Here is a 21,256-nt window from a genome sequence, read left to right as displayed (position 1 = left end):
ATGGGGAAGTTTGCATGTGAAAAGACTGGCAGTAAACCATTGAATCTACATATAAGCATAGAGTAAACAATATTGTTAAATACTGACTAAAGTGATAGCAACTGATATAACTTATTAAGGGAAAGATAATACAATGAAAAGAATTTGATGATAACAGATTGGACAATGTTTCTAAAAACAAATAAGAACTAGAAGTGGCAGAATAAATAAATACTAATTTCTCTTTTAAGAAGAAAAATAAGACATTCAGTTTTATTTCTGAAGTTGCTAAACAAAGAAATATAGGATTTAGAATATTATTTAAAATTAAAATAAACTGGTGATATGCCTTCTAAATTAACACAGAAAGCAAAGAGAGTGAACAATAAACAACAACAAAAATCTCATAAAACAAAGAAAACCCAGAAGGTATTGCCAAAGCCGGGAAAAAAAGAAAAGCAAACATTTCTGTTAAATCAATAAGTATCTGTTACTTTTCATCAAAAAAGGAAATCTAATTATATTCTATCAATAATGGATACTCCTAAACCAACAGGCCTCAGAAAGGTCAAAAGTTAAAAGAAAATATATACCAGATAAATGCAAATAGCTAATCAGAGTCATAACATATATATCAAAAAAGATAATACCAGGCAAAAAAAGAGAAATAGAATAGTCACTAAAGGCTAGCAACCATAATTAAGTCGTAACTGTCATAAACACTTTTGCTTCAAATTAAAGGACATAAAGCAAGGAATACAGAAAATACGAAGCAAGAAATACAGAAAATACAAGTACAATTGTCAGGAATATAAAGGCGATGGGAGATTTTAACATATATTTTGGTGCTTTGCAAAGCAAATATATACAAAAAAGATAGTCATTCTGTATGGTGTTGTCATTGTTAGGTGTCGTCGAGTTGATTCTGACTCATAGCGACCCTATGTGACAGTGAAGAACTGCCTCATAGGGTTTTCTAGGCTTAATCTTTATGGGAGCAGATTGCCAGGTCGTTCTCCTGTAGAACCACTGGGTGAGTTCAAACTGCCAGCCTTTCGTTGACCAGCTGAGCACTTAACTATTGCACCCTAGGGCTCCTTTAGCTATAGATTCAAAATAAATCCAAATCCACTGCCGTGGAGTCGATTCTAACTCATAGTGACCCCGTAGGGTTTCCAAGGGTGTAAATCTCTATGGAAGCAGATTGTCATATCTTTCTCCAGCAGAGCTGCTGGTGGTTTTGAACTGCCGATATTTCGGTTAGCAGTCAATCGCCTTAACCACTGTGGATTGGACTGTGTCCTCCCCCAAAAGATACACTGAAATCCTGAACTCCAGTAACCGTGAAAGTGACTTTGTTTGGAAATAGGGTCTTGGAAGACATCATCAGTTAAGCAAATACGAGATCATACTGGCATAGGGAGTGTCCTAATATGATATGAGTGCTGTTCATATAAAAGAGGAGACACACATGGAGAAAACAGCCAAGTGAAGTCACTACCAGCCAAGGAACACCAAGAAACGCCTGGGACTATCAGAAGCTGGAAGAGATAAGTAAGGCTCTTACCCTACAGTGGTCTGACAAACCACGGCCCTGAAAATTTAGACTAGCAGGCTTCAGAACTGTGAGACAATATATTTCTGTTCTTTAAAACCATCTAATTTGTGGTATTTTATTACAGCAGCCCTGGAAAATTAATATAATAATGACAGTATTCAAGTACAAAAAAAAAAAAAAAAAACCCACTCTTGTCGAGTTGATTCTGACTCATAGTGACTCTATAGGACAGAGTAGAACTGCCCTGTAGTTTCCAAGGAGTGCCTGGCAGATTTGAACTGCCAACCTCTTTGTTAGCAGCCATAGCACTTTACCACTATGCCACCAGGGTTTCCTATTCAAGCTAAAATCCCACATCTCATTAACATAGAAAATTCTGTTCAAGTGTCCATGAAACATATACAAAAATTCTCCATATATAACAAAGAAAAAAACCTCAATAAATTGTCAAAAACAGAGTTTGTAGATAACCTCTGGCCAAGAGAAAAAGAAACTAGAAAATTATCAAGAAAAGAAAAAAGCAGACTATAAAATAACTCTTCAGTCAAAGGGACAATAAAATTCCAAAATTCAGAAAATCTAAAAATAAGCAATACAGATACAGCTAACATATAATGTTAAATTTAAAAAATATATATATAAAAGAAATGAATCAAACATTCTACTAAAGGTAAAAAATCCCCCAAATCTAAGGAAAACATAAAGAATAAAGTTAAAAGCAGAAATCAATAAACTAAAAATATGAGGATGGACTAGAAGTGATGCAAAAAAAAAAAAAAAGTAAAAATACATAAGCCTCAAAAAAAATGAAGCAAACACAAAAAAGTGGGAAAGTGAAAATAAGCACAGGTACAAAGTAAAAGAATTAAAGTAATTCCTTGTTTGATTCTATGTTCATACATTTGAAAGGCTGGATAAAACAGCAAAAAGAAATTGAAAATCTAAACAAACAAAAAACATGGAAGATATTGACAGTGTAAGAGCCCTAGGCACAGGTGATTTCATATATGAATTCTTAAAAATCTTTAAGGAGACGAAAATTCAGGTGCTATTTAAGCTGGTACAGACAACAGAAGAAGAAGATCTAATGAACTAAGTTTCAAATTTATTTGGGAAAGCCCCAAATATTTGGAAATTAAGCTCCGAACCACTAAATTTCCATAGATCATAAAAGAAACAACAATGGAAATGAGAAAATATTTTGAACTGAATGAAAATATTTCAAAATTTATGGGATGTAGCTACATCCATGCTTAGAGAACAATTTATAGCTTTAAGTGTTTATACTGAAAATAAGGATGGTCTACAACCAATGATCTAAGCTTCTACGTTAAGAGGTTTGAAAAGGAAGGTAAAATTTAAAACCAAAGTAGAGCACTAGTTCTGGGTAAGATAGAGTAATCACGCTTCACTCCGTCTCTCCCGCTGAACGCAGCTATAAAAACTGAACAGGATGTATGAAGCAATTATTTGAGGACTCTCAAAAGTAAACAGCAGTGATTGAACTGGGGAAGAAGACCAAACAAAATCCAAGAACCACCAAACCAGCAGTTAGCTTACCTTTCCTTTTTTCTCAAGTATCCCCTACACTAAAACTGACAGCAACCTCAAAGTAGGCACTACGGTACAAACATGGAGAGCTCCAGAAGCAGCTCTCTAGTTCTGGTTCAGGGAGTGGGAAGGGACTCCTAAAGCTTAGAGAGAGTAGGAAATATCATCCAATTTTTTTTCTTTTCTCCATGCTATCATACCTCAGCCTCCTAGCAATCACGTGGTGACTGCAGCAACAGTAGCAGTGGGAGCTCACAGGAGCCTAAAACCAGGAGGAAGGGGAGCCTGCTAACTCATTCAAAGAATTTGTAGTCTCAAGAGGATGGTGAGAACCCCCATTTATTTTTCCCTTTGTCCTCCTGCTGTTCGACTTCAGGTGCAGACCATCACTGAAAGCCCCTGCTTTGTGGCCAAAGGACTAACAGGGGAGCCCCAGGAAACTGGAAAATATTGGGAGATAGCAGAGAGGGAAGAGCTCGGGAAAGTGACTGCCTCAGTCATCTGGTGCCGCTATAACAAAAATGCCACAAGTGGATGGCCTTAACAAGAGAAGTTAATTCTCTCCCAGTCCAGTAGGCTAGAAGTCCGAATTCAGGGCACTGGTTCCAGTGGAAAGCTTTCTCTGTCTGTTGGCTCTGGAGAAAGGTCCTTGTCATCAGTCTTCCCTTCGTCTAGGAGCATTTCAGTGCAGGAACCTCAGGTCCAAAGGATGCACTCTGCTCCCAGCACTGCTTTCTTAGTGTATGAGGTCCCCAGGTCTCTCTGTTTCCTTCTCTCTTTTATATCTCAAACATGATTGGCTTAAGACACTACCTAATCTTGTACACCTCATCAATATAACTGCCACTAATCCATCTTATTACATCATAGCGATAGGATTTACAAAACATGGGAAAATCACATAAAATGCAATACTGGTAATCATGACCTAGCCAAGTTGACAGGTATTTTGGGGGGACACAATTCAATCCATGACAGCGACCCTTAAAGTTATTTAAGAACTCCTGGGCTTACTCTCAAGGTATGCATACATGAATCTGACCCTAGACAGCAGACACAGACTTCAAGAACAGAGTGACAGGATGGATCACTGCCCAAATTCCAGACTGGTTATAGAGTGGCACGTACATGGGACAGATTCAAGTAGTGCTGCAGAGTGTGTGAAAACTGAACGTACACTGGAACTACAACCGACAACCCACAGAAAGCCAGGAGGACTTTGTGGCCTGAACTCGACTGGGTCAACTGCCTGGTAAAATCAAAATATTAACATTTTCTGTGGGAAATCTTATAATGGTCAAAATGTCCAGGAAATAATTCAGAAGTCACTGAGAGTAGAAAGAACCCAGAATTATCAACTGTGATGGGGAAAGATGATCAACAGATGCCAAGCAAGATGCTGCATATATTGGAATTAGCCAACAAAGACTTTAAAGCAGCCAGTATAAAAATGCTCCAAGTAAGGTAAACACACTGGAGATAAATAGAAAAAAGTCTCAGCAAAGACATATTTGATAATATCCAATATCCATTCCTAATTCAAAAACAAAAATTTTAGTGTTGCACTATAATAATAATAAAACACTAGAAGAATTCTTACTAACAACAGAGTCAAGGAAAGGATGTCAACTATTAAAACTGCTATTTAATATTGTCCTGAAAATGTGACCGATACAATTAGACAACTGAGAGGAGGATGACATTTAATTTTTCCTAGGTTACATGACTCTACCTGGAAGACACAGTTAGTGTTAGGGTGACTAATCAGAATTAATGAAGTATTGTGGGCTTGCAATTTGAGCACTAAGGGTCAAAAACTCTTCCAGGATTGGACAATGTTTCAGATTCCTACCATTTTGCTACTTCACTAAATAAAGATTCTGTAAAGCACGTAGCATAATAATTGGCCATAATAAGGGTTTAATCATTACCATTATTATTTTATGGTAAGCAATATATAGCTCTGCTTTACTTTTTGTCCTAAACAGGGCCTTCAAGTGATAGCCCAAACTCCCTTACTGTCTTAGAATGCTTTTCACCCTTCCCTAGTTAACACATTGCTGCTGAGTTGATTCTGACTCATAATGACCCTATAGAACAGAATAGAATTGCCTCACGGGGTTTCCAAGACTGTAATCTTTAGGGGGAAACCCTGGTGGCGTAGTGGTTAAGTGCTACTGCTGCTAACCAAAAAACGCTGGCAATTTGAATCCACTAGGTGCTCCTTGGAAACTCTATGGGGCACTTCTGTTCTGTCCTATAGGGTCGCTATGAGTAGGAATCAACTCGATGGCAATGCGTTTGGTTTTTTTGGTTTAATTTTTAGGGAAGCAGCCTGCCACATCTCTCTCCCACAGAGTGGCTGGTGGGTTCTAATTGCTGACCTTTCTTTTTTTTTATTATTATTATTGTGATTTAGGTGAAAGTTTACACAGCAAATTAGTTTCTCATTAAACAGTTAATACACAAATTGTTTTGTGACATTGGTTGCCAACCTGCAATGTGTCAACACTCTCCCTTTCTCCATACCAGGTTCCCAGGTTCCACTCATCCAGTTTTCCTGTCCCTTCCTGTCTTCTCGTCTTTGCTTTTGGGCTGGTGTGCTCATTAGTCTCATACACATGATTGAACTACGAAGCATGTCCCTCACGTGTGTTATTCTTGGCCCTACAGACCTGTCTAATCTTTGGCTGAAGGATGAACCTCAGGAGTGACTTCAGTACTGACTTAAAAAGGTGTCCAGGGGCCACATTTTTGGGGTTTCTACAGTCACTGTCAGACCAGCAAGCCTGGTCTTTTCTTTATGCGTGTGAATTTGAATTTTGTTCTACATTTTTCTCCCACTGTCTGGGATCCTCTGTTGTGATCCCTGTCAGAGCAGTCGATGGTATTAACTGGCGCCATCTAGTTGTTCTAATTGTCGACCTCTTGGTTAGCAGCTGGAGTGCTTTAACTACTGCACCACCAGGGCTCCTTCCTTAGGATTTATATAATTTTAGTACTCATCAGGATATGAGCAAGAGTCCCCAGGACCAAGATGTCAGGTAAAGCCCAAATCCTTCAGTACTTATGGCTAGAACAGGCCATAGTACAGATCAAGAGCTTATAGAGTAATTAGGGAGGGAGAAGGTTGGGAATCAGGTCCTGCTCTTACTAGATCAAGCTGATTTATTCCTTCTAGCCTTTAATATGGAGCCCTGGTGGCGTAGTGGTTAAGAGCTCAGCTGCTAACCAAAAGGTAAGCAGTTCAAATCTACCAGCCATTCCTTGGAAACCCAATGGGGCAGTTCTACTCTGTCCTATAGAGTCGCTATGAGTCGATACCAACTCAACGGCACCTAACAACAACAAACCTTTCATATTCCTTCCATCCCCTTGTAATAGTTAAACTACTCCTGCTGTCTGGGCTTCTTACTCCCCCTATAATGCAATCTCAATACAACAGCCAGCATAGTCTTTTGAACATGATAAACCATTCATTCAAAAAACATTTATTGAGCCAGGCAATGTTCACAGCACTAAGGATATAGCAATGAATACAACAAATTTCTGCTCTCATGGAGAAGAGGAAAGGCAACTAACATAATGGTAAGTAAAATATTCAGTATTTACTAATAAGTGCTATGGAAAAAACATAGGAATTCCAAGGAACAGCTGGTGGATTCAAACTGCTGATCTTTTGGTTAGCAGCCTGAGCTCTTAACCACTGCGCCACCAGGGCTCCAACCACAGGTACAGGGGTTAGGATTTATAACATATACTTTGGGGGCACACAATTCAGTCCTTAATATCTCCTCCCTACTCTTGCTCCCTCCCTTCTTTCTTTCTTTCTTCATTTATTGTTTCCCCCATGGACTATAAGTTTCCAAGAGGAAACTTCGTTTTGTTTACGGCTGTATTCCCAGTGCTAGGAGCAGGGCCTTAGTGCTCAATAGATATTTGCTGACTGAATAGATTATTTACACAAAAATAAACAGTAATCAAATCCAGAGAACTCTGTAATCAAAGCAATTAAAGCTCCCTCAGGGGATCATTTTATATCTAATAAATTAGCATTAAAAGTATAAAATAATCTCCTAAATTGTACATTATATAGAAGAGCCATAAAAACTCATTTTTCTTTGACCCATTGATTCTGCTCCTAGAATCCTATGCTTTAGAAAGCTTATTGGAAACCAACAGAATGGTCTTAAATTATTTTTTTTCCTATTAATACATTTTTTTATAATTTATTTTATTGCTCTCTACTTAGAACAATACCATCCAGAGATCAAATATATATTTGCCTGTCTTTTTAATTTAAAAAAAAAAAGCATCGAAAGAAGTAGTGATCAATGCTTGCATAAAGTAAAGAAGACAAAGGTGTAAGACACATTTGCTTAGAGAAAAGTTAGTGATAACATCTAAAAGAGAAATCTCAGCTGTGAGAGGGGTTAGAAACCAGATAACAAAGGTAAAGCAGCATTAAATGTTTAGAGGAGAATGGAACTGAATGGGTAGCAGATACAGATTAAAAATATGACAATGAGAAAGGAAATACATAAAATGAAAGATCGCTAGAAGAAAAGGCAATGCCAAAGTCATTTTTCATTTGTTTTTAAATGAAGACCTGTGTAAAATGACTGTACAATGTAGAGGAAGAGAAAAGTTAATTCCCTTTAAATAAGAAAAAGCTTACAAACGTTTAAATGAATAAAGTAAAGGGACTGCTGGATATAGGTTAAGACTGAGGAAAAGAAATACTTGGAAAAGAGCATAAGGGCCCAGAGGAGAAAGAAAGAGATTTGAAGTACAGATGAAAACAGAGGAAATAATTACTAACATTTATAGAATGCTCAGTATGTTGCAGGCGATGTTTAAGTGCCTCAAATGTGATAACTCATCTAATGCCCATCACATAAGGACATGCGGGAGTCAGAGTCAGACCCAGGGAGAATGAGAAGTATCAGGAAATTGGAGGTATTTGAAAGAGTACAAACGGTCACATTCTCTTCAGATACTCAGAGATCCCTGAAGGGCTTTCTCCGCAACAGGACACACACATGTAACAAGTCCTCGCAGCCTGATACCCACCTGGAGAGACGTGCCCCAGAAGTTCTTTTTCCCCCAGGCTCAGTTCTTCTTGTTCTAGCCGGGAAATAACATTTGGTTTGGAAAGCTGATACCCTGCTAAGGAGGAAAGATGCAAAATTTAGGTTCTGAACTGAGTATAAAACCCAATCCCAGCACTTGTTCTTATTTCTTCCCCTCAGGGCTTCTGAAAGAAGGTGAATTCTAATGTTGCCCATTTTCAATTCTATGCAGAAAAGGCATTTTACCTTGGAAAGAGGGGACACCAAACAAACACCCTAAAATAATGTTCTACAAAATCAGGGATTACAAGACTAAATTTGCAAATTTCAGAGGCTGTACAGCTTTGAGAGAAAAAAAAAAAAAAAAAGAAGTGTGAAAAGTAGATTTTGAGTTACAAAAAGTCCTTACCTAGTGAGACCAAGTTCTGTAGTTCTCCAGTATAGCTTTCCCATACAAGTTCCTCTACGAAGAATCTAGTTGAATCCACTCCTCCCAAGTGAAGTCCACAGACACATCCTTGAATGTCACTGACTCCTGAAACTATACATTCCTGCTCAACAAGCAATTATGCCAACAAAACCCTGTGAGTGAAGAAACAAGCAGCACTAGGAGGAGAAGTGATAGGATGGAGAACATCCACAGCGAAAATAAATATTACCACAAAATAATCAGAGATAAATACAACACAGAAACTGCTTTGAGAAAGGACAGGAAGAGGTAGAAGAGAGTAACAGGGAAAGGAGCTAAAGGTTGCTCTAGATTTCACTGGAGGATAGGAAGTGGGAATCCCAGTAAGTGGGGAAAGCACGTGCGACAGGATTAATCTAGAATGTGATTGGTCTATGAGAGACCAATTAAAAAACCCCAGCTTGATTTGAAAATGGCATTTCAAATTTATAAGCCCATTGCAGCTTTGTTCCCTAACCCTTAGCATAGGAACTAAAACACTGTAAGCATTCAGCATCTGTTTAGTGAGGGACTATGTAACTGAGTGGTGGTCTCCACGTACGATAACTCACGTTGGTACTGTGTTTTATACTAATAGGAGACTCACAAGCCTCACCTCATTTAATCAGTATGACTACCTGTTAGATTGATAACATTATCATTTTATGGATGAGGAACCTGAGGATCAAAAAGGTTAGATAACTTATCCAAGTTAACACAGCTGGGGCTAGAATCCAAGTTTATCCAACTCCCCGTGTTGTGAGAAGAGCAGAAGGTAAAGAAAAGAACCCTAGCAACCCTCAGCAAGCAAGGGATTTGGAGAAAGACAAAAGGAGAGGTAGAAGGAGATTCAGGATTGAAGTAGAGGTCAGGGGCAGAGAGAGTGCCAAGAAGGAGGTAGTGGTCAAAAGTATCAGAAGTGGGAGCAGGTCAAACAGAACAATAATTGAAAAGAGAATTGCAGATTTGAAAATGAGGTAATTTCCACAGAGTGGTGTAGGCAGAAGTCAGCTTACAGTGGATAACAGAATAAATGGGAGCTAACCTCTCAGGTCGGGTTTTTTTTTTAAGGAATCAGAAGCAGTCGGATTAAATTACTTAAAACTTTTTGTGAAAAATATGAGAGTTAAGAATGCCTGGAAATAAGTAATGAACAGGTAAAGGAAATAAAGTAATGGAAAAAGTTTTTAGGGCAGAGAGCATCTTAGCATGTCTATATGCAAAAGGGAGAAAATTAGCATAGAGGGAAGAAAATTAGCAGAGAGGGGAGAACTGAAACTGAAGACACAGGAGCTACAGCAAATCCAATTCCAAAGAAATCTGCATATTTTAGATTCCATTAACTGTGAACTCCAGAAAAAGTGTAAATCCTGGGCATGGTGTTCATTATATTTCTATTTCATTATTTCCCCCTAATTTTTATTTAATCAACATATCAAAATGACAAAATATATACGTTAAAAATCACTGACAAATATTGTTAGGGAAAGTAAATGTAGTTTAGCTACTTGTTGTGAGCTGTAGTGTCAATTCTGACTCAAAGTGACTGCACAGGACAGAGCAGAACTATATCCCACAGGGTTTTCTACGCTGAAATCTTTATGGGAGCAAGTTGCCAGGTCTTTTCTCCCATGCAGCAACTGGTGAGTTTGAACTGTATACCTTTCGGTTAGCAGCTGAGCACTTAGTCGTGCAGCTGCTAATACGATTCAAATGGTAGAATTTCCATTTTATGAGAGGGAAAAATGAATCATGAAAACATCATCAGTTCAGCAAATGTAAAATAAAGGAAAAAAAAAGAAATAAGAAAGTATAACAACCACAAATCATTACATAGCCAGAAAAAAAGACCTAACACATGTAGAACAACACACATAATTGGGTTGACTTTATCTATTAAAAGACATAAACTCTAAAATGAGATTAAAACCCATCAATAGGAAACCCTGGTGGCAAAGTGGTTCAGCGCTACAGCTGCTAACCTAAAGATCGGCAGTTCGAATCCGCCAGGTGCTTCTTGGAAACTCTACGGGGCAGTTCTACTCTGTCCTATAGGGTCGCTATGAGTCATAATCGACTCAACGGCAGTGGGTTTTTTTTTTTTTAATATGAAACCTATAAAAAATAAACCTAAAACAATCCAGAACAGTTAAATACATGTATCTAAACCACACATCAAGGATGGGATGTAGCTCAGTGGTAGACTATTTGACTGTAGATCAAGAGGTCATTGGTTCAAAACTGAGTGTTCCCTCCATGATCCCCCTCCTGTAACTACTGTAATTCCATTTTAAACCACAAGCCAAATTCTGGTTTTTTTTCAAAGGGAGGTGAGAGAACAGAGAGAAAATATAGCAGGCGAATGCAAATAAAAAGAAAGCAGGGATGTTGTTGACGTTGCTAGATGCCATGGAGTTGGATCTGACTCATAGCAACCCTATGTATAATAAAATGAAACGTCGCGTGGTCCTGTGCCATCCTTACAATCACTGCTGTGTTTAAGGCCGTTGTTGTGTATACTGTATCAATCCATCTCGTAGAGGGTCTTCCTCTTTTTCATTGACACTCTACTTTATCAAGCATGATGTCCCTTCTCTAGGGATTGGTCCCTCCTGACAACATGTCCAAAGTAAGCAAGACAAATTCTCACCATCCTCGCTTATAAGGTGCATTTTGGCTGTACTTCCTCCAGGATAGATTTGTTAATTCTCTGGCAGTCCATGTTATATTGAATATTCTTTGGCAACACTGGAAACCCTGGTGGTGTCGTGATTAAGTGCTATGGCTGCTAACCAAGCGGTCAGCAGTTCGAATCTGCCAGGTGCTCCTTGGAAACTCTATGGAACAGTTCTACTCTGTTCTATAGGGTCACTATGAGTCAGAATCGACTGGACGGCAGTGGGTTTGGTTTGTTTTTTTTTTGTTTGTTTCGGCAACACTAAAATTCAAATTATCAGTTCTTGTTTGGTCTTCCTTATTCATTGTCCAGCTTTCACATGCATATGACGGGACTGAAAACACCATGGCTTGGGTCAGGCGCGCCTCAGTCCTCAAAGTGACATCTTTGCTTTTTAGCACCTTAACGAGGTCTTTTGCAACAGATTTGTCCAATGCAATATATCACTTGATTTCATGATTGCTGCTTCCATGGGCATTGATTCTTGATCCAAGAAAACTGAAATCCTTGACAACTTCAATTTCTTCACCATTTATCATGATGTTGTTTAATTGGGCCAGTTGAAAGGATTTTTGTTTTCTCTCTGTTGAGGTGTAAACCACACTGAAGGCTGAGGTCATTGACCTTCCTCAGTAAGTACTTAAAATCATCTTTACTTTTGGCAAGCAAGGTTGTGTCATCTACATATCGCAGGTTGTTAATGAGTTTTCCTCCAATTCTGATGCTACATTCTTCATATAGTCCAGTTTTTCAGATTATTTGCTCAGCATACAGATTGAATAAGTATGGTGAAAGGATACAACCCTGACACATACCTTTTTCTGATTTTAAACCACACAGTAGCCCTTTGTTCTGTTTTGTCAACTGCTTCTTAATCTATGTATAAGTTCTGCATGAGCATAATTAAGTGTTCTGGAATTCTCACTCTTTGCAATGTTACTCATAATTTGCTATGATCCACACAGCCAAATGCCTTTGCATAGTCAATAAAACTCAGGTAAACGTCTTTCTGGTATTCTCTGCTTTGAGCCAAGATCCATCTGACACTGGCAATGATATCCCTCTTTCCATGTCCTCTTCTGAATCCACCTTGAATTTCTAGTAGTTGCTTGTCCATGTACTGCTGCAACCATTTTTGAATTATCTCCAGCAATTGATATTGTTTGATAATTTCCAAATTCTCTTGGGTCACCTTTCTTTGGGATGGGTACAAATATGGATCTCTTCCAGTCAGCTGGCTGAGTAGCTCTCTTCCTCATTTCTTGGCATAGATGAGTGAAAGCTTCCAGTGTTGCATGCATTTGTTGGAGCATCTCAATTGGTATTTGAAAAATTTCTGGAATCTTGTTTTCCACCAATGTCTTCAATGCAGCTTGGACTTCTTCCACTGGTTCTTGATCATATGCTACCTCCTGAAATGGCTGAACATTGACCAATTATTTTTGGTACAGTGACTGTGTATTCCTTCCATCTTCTTTTGGTGCTTCCTGTGTCATTCAGTTTTTTGTACATAAAAACCAATTGCTGTCAATTCGATTCTGACTCATAGCAACCCTAATAGGACATACCAGAACTGCTCTATAGGGTTTCCAAGGAGTGGCTGGTAGATTTGAACTGCCAACCTTTTGGTTAGCAGTCCAGCTCTTTTTGTCCACAGAATCCTTCAATGCTGCAGCTCAAGGCTTGAATTATTCTTTAGTTCTTTCAGCTTGAGAAATGCTGAGTGCATTCTAATCTCTTTTGGTTTTCTAACTCCAGGTCTTTGTATATTTCAATATAATACTTTATCTTGTCTTCTCCAGTCGTCCTTTGAATCTTCTGTTCACCTCCTTTACTTCACCATTTCTTCCACTCACTTTAACCACTCTGTACTCAAGAACAAGTTTCAGCATTTCTTCTGATATCTATTTGGTCATTTCTTTCTTTCCCGTCTTTTTAATGATCTTTTGTTTTCTTCATAAATGATGTCCTTGATGTCATCCCACAACTCTGCTGGTCTTTGGTCATCAGTGTTTAGTGAATCAAATCTATTATTGAGATGGTCTCTAAATTCAGGCTGGGTGTATTCAAGGTCGTACTTCAGTTTCATCTGATACTTACATTTTCTGATCGCTGCTTACAATAAACTTATATGTCAGTTTGTTGTAAGCAGAGATAAAACAAAACCAAACCTGTTGCCGTCGAGTCAATTCTGACTTATAGTGACCTATAGGACAGAGTAGAACTGCCCCATAGAGTTTCGAAGGAGCAGGTGGTGGATTCAATCTGCTGACCTTTTGGTTAACAGCCGAGCTCTTAACCATTGCACCACCAGGTCTCATATAAACATCAGATGAGGTAAATGTATGTGAAAACAAAAACATAAGCCCTTCTTAGGCTAGGTTCTCTAGAGGAGCAAGAGCACTTAAACGTGTATATATAATATATATATATGAATGTATGTAGGTATATATAAGTGTATATAACCACACATAAACATATACATACGTACATGTATACAGAGAGAAATATATATATACACACACATACAGAGATTCATATAGATAGATAGATAGACAGACAGACAGATAGACAGATGCAGAGAGAGAGAGAGACATTAATATCAAGGAAATGGCTCACACAGTTGTAGAGGCTGGAAAGTCCCAAGACCATGGGTCAGGCTGGAGGCTACTTCTGACTCACAGAGCTGCAGGTGGTGGTGAACCCAAGATTGGCAGGTCGGACAGCAGGCCTCTGGCTCACAAGCTGCAGAGGCCGACAAACCCCAAGATCAGCAGGTCAGATGGCAACCTGCTCGCTCACAGGCTGCAGAGGCTGATGAATCCCAAGATCAGCAGGTAAGCTGCTAGCTCAAGTTCCAAAACCCAGAGGGCAGATGAGGAGGCAGCTGCAGGATCCAGAGTGAGCAAAAGCCAGCGAGCTTTACCAGAAAGTCCACATATATCAGATGCAGGCCATACCCCCAAGGAAACTCCCTTTCAACTGGCTGGCTGTTCATATCAGATCTCATCATGGAAGTGATTACATTATATAAGATCTCATTATGGAGGAGATTACATCATTACATAGCCGCCAAACTACATCATAACTGCCAAACCACTGAGAATCATGGCCCAACCAGGTTGACAAACATTCTTAACCATCACAATCCCCTTCTTGGTAAAAAAAAAAAAAGAAAGAAAAAAGGAAGATACAAATGGGAAATATGAGATTCATTCCCCTTCTGAAAATGAATCAGCTGTTTACAATAAACTGCTAGCTGGATGTATTTGGCAAAAAGTCCAAATTTAGATTGTTATATGCTGTATGTTCATCTTCCTTACTTGCCTACCTTCTCAACACCTAAAGGTAATAGCCCTCGAGTGTGCCACAGAGCTTGTCTCTTTATAAAATGTACTTTTGGGTCCCCGGAAATCCTGGTGGCATCTTGGTTAAGAGTTCAGCTGCTAACCAAGAGGCTGGCAGTTCAATTCTACCAGATGCTCCTATGGGGCAGTTCTACTCTATCTTCTAGGGTTGCTATGAGTTGGAATCAACTCGATAGCAATGGATTTGGTTTGGTTTGGTGCTAGCCTCTGGCTTGTGATGTACTAATTTAGATAACTACAACAAGACATTTAAAAGGCTGGTGTGAAACAATGATATCATTCATAAAATGTATCTGTTGTTAATTCCTTAAGATTTTTTCACCTTTCTCTGTCCCACTTAGTATGGGTCTATTTTTCTCCCAGCACTATATTAAGCACAGGGTAATTCACAGCGTTTGAAATAAGCAGCTTCAATGTCCAAGGGTTACAATTTCTCCACATTCTTGCCAACACTTGTTATGTTCCATTTTTTTAAATAACAGCCCTCTCACCCATTACCCACTGCTGTCAATTCCAACTCATAGCGATCCTACAGGAGAGAGAAGAAATGCCCTATAGGGTTTCCAAGGCTGTAATCTTTATAGAAGCAGACCGCCACGTTTTTCCTGTGGAGCAGCTAGTGGGTTTGAAAGCCACCATTCAGTTAGCATTCAAGCGCTCCACCATTGGGCCACCTACAAAAAAATCCATGGCCATCAAGTAAATTCTGACTCATAGTGACCTTGTAGGACAGTAGAATTGCCCTATAGGGTTTACAAGGCTTTAATCATTATGGAAGCAGACTGCCAGTTTTTTCTCCTACGGAGCAACTGGTAGGTTAAAATCATTAACCTTTTGGTTAGCATCCAAGCACTTAACCACTGTGCCACTAGGGCTCCTTATAGCCATCCTAGGTGGTGTGAATTCGTTGTTGTCGTCATCGTCGTTTTGATTTGCATTTCCTTAGTGACTAACAAAGGAGTCCTGGTGGCTGAACGGTTAAGAGCTGGGCTGCTAGCTGAAAGGTTTGTGGTTTGAATCCACCAGCCACTCCACAGGAGAAAGATGTGGCAGTCTGCTTCCACAACATTACAGCCTTGGAAATCCTACAGGGCAGTTCTACTCTGTCCTATAGGGTCGCTGTCAGTTGGAACTGACTCCACGGCAACAGGTTTGGTTTTTTTTGGTTAACAATGAATGAGGTTAAGTATCTTTTTATGTGCTACATGTCTATTCAAGTCATTTGCCCATTTTTAAATTGGGTTGTCTTTTTGTTGAGTTGTAGGAGTCGTTTGTATGTTCTGGATATTAAACCCTTATCAAATATCTAATTTCCAAATATTTCTCCCATTTGTAGGTCTTTTCAATTTCTTGATAATGTCCTTTTGTGCACAAAAGTTTTTATTTTGATGAAGTCCAATTTTATCTATATATTTTTTATTTTGTTGTTCATGCATTTGGTGCTGTATCTAATTACCCACTGCCAAATCCAAGGTCCCGAAGTTTAACCCCTGTGTCTTCTAAGAATTTTATGGTTTCAGCTTCTATAAGGAGGTCATTGATCCATTTGAGTTAATTTTTGTATATGGTGTGAAGTAGGGGTCTAACTTAATTCTTCTGCATGTGGAAATCCAGTTGTCCCCACTGAATAGACCTGGAACCCTTGTCAAAAATCAGTTGGTCATAGACACATGTATTTATTTCTGGGCTCTCAACATTATTCCATTGATCTCTCTATATATGTGTCTGTCCTTATACTAGCACCACACTGTTTTAATTACCGTAGATTTGTAGTAAGTGTTGAAATTGGGAAGCATTAGTCTTCTAATTTTGTTATTCTTTTTCAAGATTTTTTTGACTATTCGGGATGCTAGGCACTTTTTACTTACATTATATCATTTGAACTTTCAATAAACCTACGAAGTAGGTATTATTAAGTGAAATAAGCCATGTGAAATTCTTAACAATGTCAGTATGTGGTGAGCACTCATTTAACGCTGTTATTTCTATTACCACCATGAGGAACTGATGCTTTAGAGAGGTCAAGTCACTTGCTCAAGACAGTGGATCTATTAAATAGTAGAGTCAAAATTCAAACTTGGGAAACCCTGACTCTGAAGCCTGACCACTTTCCATAAAGCAAATCTTCTCCACTTGTCTCTACCCTACCCTTCAGACAAGCTGACACTCCCTACTTTTTGTTCCACACTGATATTCTCCTCCTCTAGGTGTTAGAACACTGACATTCTGGGTACCTAGCCATACTTGTCATATTATAATGTCATAACATGTCATATTACAATGATATGTGCAAAGATCTGGAGTTAAAAAACCAAAAGGGAAGAACACGCTCAGCATTTCTCAAGCTGAAAGAACGAAAGAAAAAATTCAAGCTTCAAGTTGCAATATGTAAGGACTCCATGGGAAAATACTGAACGATGCAGGAGGTATCAAAAGAAGATGGCAGGAATACACAGAGTCACTGTACCGAAACGAACTGTTCAATATTCAATCATTTCAGGAGGTAGCATATGATTAAGAACCGATGGTAATGAAGGAAGAAGCCCAAGCTTCACTGCAGGGAATGGAGAAAAAGAAGGCTCTAGGAATGGATGGAGTATCAATTGAGATATTTCAACAAACAGATGCAGTGCTGGAAGGCCTCACTTGTCTATGCCAGGAAATTTGGAAGACAGCTACCTGGCCAACTGACTGGAAGAGATCCATATTTATGCCTATTTCCACGAAGGTGATCCAACTGAATGTGGAAATTATCAAACAATATCATTAATATCACATGCAAGTAAAATTTTGTTGAAGATCATTCAAAAGTGGTTGCAACAATACATGGACAGGGAACCGCCAGAATTTCAAGCCGGATTCAGAAGAGGAGTTGGAGTGAAGGACATCATTGCTGGTGTCAGATGGATCATGGCTGAAAAGTAAAGAATACCAGAAAGATGTTTACCTGTGTTTTATTGACTATGCAAAGACATCTGACTGGGTGGATCATAACAAATTATGGATAACATTGAGAACCATGGGAATTCTTAATTGTGCGCATGAGGAACCTGTACTTAGACCAAGAGGCAGTCGTTTGAACAGAACAAGGGGATACTGCATGGTTTAAAGTCATGAAATGTGTGTATCAGGGGTGTATCCTTTCATCATACCTATTCAACCTGTATGCTGAACAAATAATACGAGAAGCTGGACTAAGAGAAGAAGAATGCAGCACCAGGATTGGAGGAAGACTCATCAACAACCTGCATTATGCAGATGACATAGCCATGCTTGCTGAAAGTGAAGAGGATTTGAAGCACTTACTGATGAAGATCAAAGACTACAGCCTCCAGTATGGATTACACCTCAACATAAAGAAAACAAAAATCCTCACAACTGGACCAATAAGCATCACGATAAATGCAGAAAATATTGAAGCTGTCAAGGATTTCATTTAACTTGCCGCCACAATTAACACCCATGGAAGGAGCAGTCAAGAAATCAAACAACACATTGCACTGGGCAAATCTGCTGCAAAACACCTCTTTAAACTGTTAAAAAGCAAAGACGTCAGTTTAAGGACTGAAGTGTGCCTGACCCAAGCCATGGTGCCTTCAATTGCTTCATATACACGTAAAGCTAGGCAATGAATAAGGAAAACAGAACAATTGATGCCTTTGAATTATGGCGTTGGTGAAGAATACTGAATATACCATGGACTGCCAAAAGAGCTAACAAATCTGTCTTGGAAAAAGTATACCCAGAATGTTCTTTGGAACCAAGGATGGCGAGACTTGGTCTCACATATTTTGGACATGTCCCTCGAGAAGGACATTATGCTTGGTAAAATAGAAGGTCAATGAGAAAGAAGATGACCCTAAAGGAAATGGACTGACACAGTGGCTGCACTAACAGGCTCAAACACAGCAACTACTGTGAGGATGGCACAGGACCAGGCAGTGTTTCGACTCATAGGATGGCTATTAGTTGGAACTGATTCAACAGCACCTAACAACAACAACAGCCATACTTGTCCTTATTATCATATTCATGCGCAATCATTATACTGTATCCTGTACAGACTGTCCTGATTTAGATTCCCTTAGAGTCCATAAGCCCTATAAGCACGAGAACCATTTCTCATATGATTTTTATTCCTTTTCTCACCCTTGAATAGCACCAAAAGCTCAGCAGGCTAGGGTCTCCCAATGAATAAGTGGTAGCTAAGAACAGAGGTGAGGGACCCTGAGGGAGACGCTGTGAAAAATATCCAACATCATGATATCTCAATAGCTCTGTCCAGTACAGTGAAGCCCACATAAAAACCAAACCAAACCCAGTGCCGTCAAGTCAATTCTGACTCATAGCCACCCTACAGGACTGAGTAGAACTGCCCCATAGAGTTTCCAAGGAGCGCCTGGCAGATTCAAATTGCCAACCCTTTAGTTAGCAGCCATAGCACTTAACCACTATGCCACCAGGGTTTCCGAAGCCCACGTACAATTTACAAATATGGGAGAGATATGAGAGAGAAAAATGAGCTCACCTGAGCTCTCAATGGCAGAGGCCCAGCAGCCATTGTCTTCTCCTTCCCGTGTGGTCATTCCTAGGAGTTGGGGAGAATTCAGAGAAGGCAGAGCTGAGTGAAGAAAAAGATGCTATGAGAAACCAGACTCCTATAACAAAAAATAAATAAAATACCTACAGATAAACTAAAAGGCATGTACAACATATATATAAAGAAAAAGTTTTATTTATGTTTATTAATGCTATTTAGTAAATTTCTTAAAATAAAGAAAAATACCCTATTCCTGGAAGGATGTTTCAAAATTCTAAGTTGTCATTCCTTTGAAGTTAATTATAAACTTAACACATTCCCAATTAATTTGTACCTAAAACCAAAAAACCAAACCCTTTGCCACTGAGTTGATTCTGACTCATAGCAACCCTATAAGGCAGAGAACTGCCCTACAGGGTTTCAAAAAGGCACCTGGTGGATTTGACCTGCTGACCTTTTGGTTAGCAGTCATATCTCTTAACCACTGCTATGAGTGGAAACTGGTTCCGCAGCAACAGGTTTGTTTTCTTTTGGTTAGTGAATACTGAGGTTAAATTTCCTGTCTTGTGCTACATGTCTATTCAAGTTGTTTGCCCATTTTTAAATGGAGTTGCCTTTTTGTTGAGCTGTAGGAGTTCTTTACATATCCTGGATATTAAACCCTTATCAAGTTTATGATTTCTAAATATTTTCTGCCATTTTTTTTTTTTTTGGTCTTTTCACTTTCTTGATAATGCCGTTTGATGCACAGTTTTTAATTTTGATGAAATCTATTTTTTTCCTTTTGTTGCTCATGTATTTGGTGTTGTATCTAAGAATCCACTGCCAAATCCAATGTCCTGAAGGTTAACCCCTATGTTTTCTTGTAAGAATTTTATGGTTTTAGTTTTTATATTGAGGTCATTGATTCATTTTGAGTTAATTTTTGTATATGGTGTGAGGTAGGCTACAAAACTGTACTGATATTGATATCCATATTTTCGTTTTAAAATACCTATATCCTGACATACACATTTCAACGTGCACATTTCTGTACATTCTAGCGTGTGTCCCCCCCCCTACTTTTTCTCAACTGCATTTTCCAGCTGTCCTACGGTGAACTTGTATTTTTGTAGAGAAAATAAATAAATAATTTAAAGAAAAAGACTCTCAGACTAGAAGTCTGCACAGGGTGGGCCTCCCTAACTATAAGGTCAAGGGTACCCCACACGAGCGCCACTTGCAATCAGAAAGCACAAAGGGCAGGCGCTGGGGCCCGGAGATCTCGCACCCCAGTCCAGCATCCCCCAAGACATCCGATTGAGTCGTTTCCCTCCAAATTCGCTACATGTCTCGGGACAAAGATGCGCGGGGCTCAAGGAGAGCAGCGGTGGGAAGGAGCCCAGAGACCGAAAGACTCCCCGAGCTGAGACCTGGGTTCCTTGGACCTGGGGCAGCCAGCCAGGTCCCCCGCCCTCTCCGCTCCCGGGCCTCGGCGCTCTCCCGGAACCGGTGGTGAAAGGACAGCGTCGGGGGAGAAAACTGGCCCTTGACTGATTCCCCAGGGCAGGAGGGGTGCACCTGGGACTCAGTGGTTCCGGGCTCCGCAGCAGTGGAGAAGGCCGCCCACCCGCGGCCGACCCCACCCTCAGGCTGCAGAGGCCTCGACCAGGTGTCCCGGTCTCCTCCTGCCCGGACCTCTGCCCGGTGCCCACCAGACCCGGACTCAGTGCCAGCGGCTAGCGCGTCCGCGCCGCGGGCCCCGCCCCGCCTCTCCGTCGCCTGCCGGGGCGGGCTCGTACTCACCTCTACCAGCGAGAGCGTCAACTCAGCCCCTCCACCCCGGAGGGCACAGACTACATTGCCCACAAGGCTGCGGGGCGCGGCGCCGGCGTCCGGAAGTGCAGGCGCCGGGCCGCGGGAGTGCTGCAGGGTGGCGGATGCTGGGGTGTCAGCCATGAGTGTTGTGGGTTTCCAGACGTGCGAAACGAGATTGCGTGTTTACCCAGCTTCTCTAAAGAATCCCCTCTTTAGAGCTCGCCGGTGCCCCGCTCCCCCATGAGTAGGCAAAGGAAAGGAGCCAG

General features: G+C 40.0%; 1 protein-coding gene across 3 annotated transcripts in view; it reads right to left on the bottom strand.

The window, feature by feature from the left end:
• The window catches only part of LOC100673631 (zinc finger protein 454), a 67,121-nt gene extending 46,086 nt beyond the window's left edge, over positions 1-21,035 (bottom strand). Inside the window, exons 1-4 of one of the 3 annotated variants that reach the window (XM_064279251.1) lie at positions 20,979-21,035; positions 19,182-19,274; positions 8,570-8,742; positions 8,162-8,257 (exon numbers count right to left, since the gene is read on the bottom strand). The gene's annotated coding sequence lies outside the window, so the exon portion shown is untranslated. Of the gene's footprint in view, positions 1-8,161; positions 8,258-8,569; positions 8,743-19,181; positions 20,283-20,978 lie in introns of those variants that run through there. The other 2 variants (XM_064279253.1, XM_064279252.1) reach the window with 2 other exon arrangements.
• Between the last annotated feature and the right edge of the window lie 221 nt (positions 21,036-21,256).

The sequence above is a fragment of the Loxodonta africana genome, chromosome 2 (assembly GCF_030014295.1).
Source record: "Loxodonta africana isolate mLoxAfr1 chromosome 2, mLoxAfr1.hap2, whole genome shotgun sequence".
Classification (NCBI taxonomy): Eukaryota; Metazoa; Chordata; class Mammalia; order Proboscidea; family Elephantidae; genus Loxodonta; species Loxodonta africana.
This window is presented reverse-complemented; position numbering and strand designations above follow the sequence as displayed.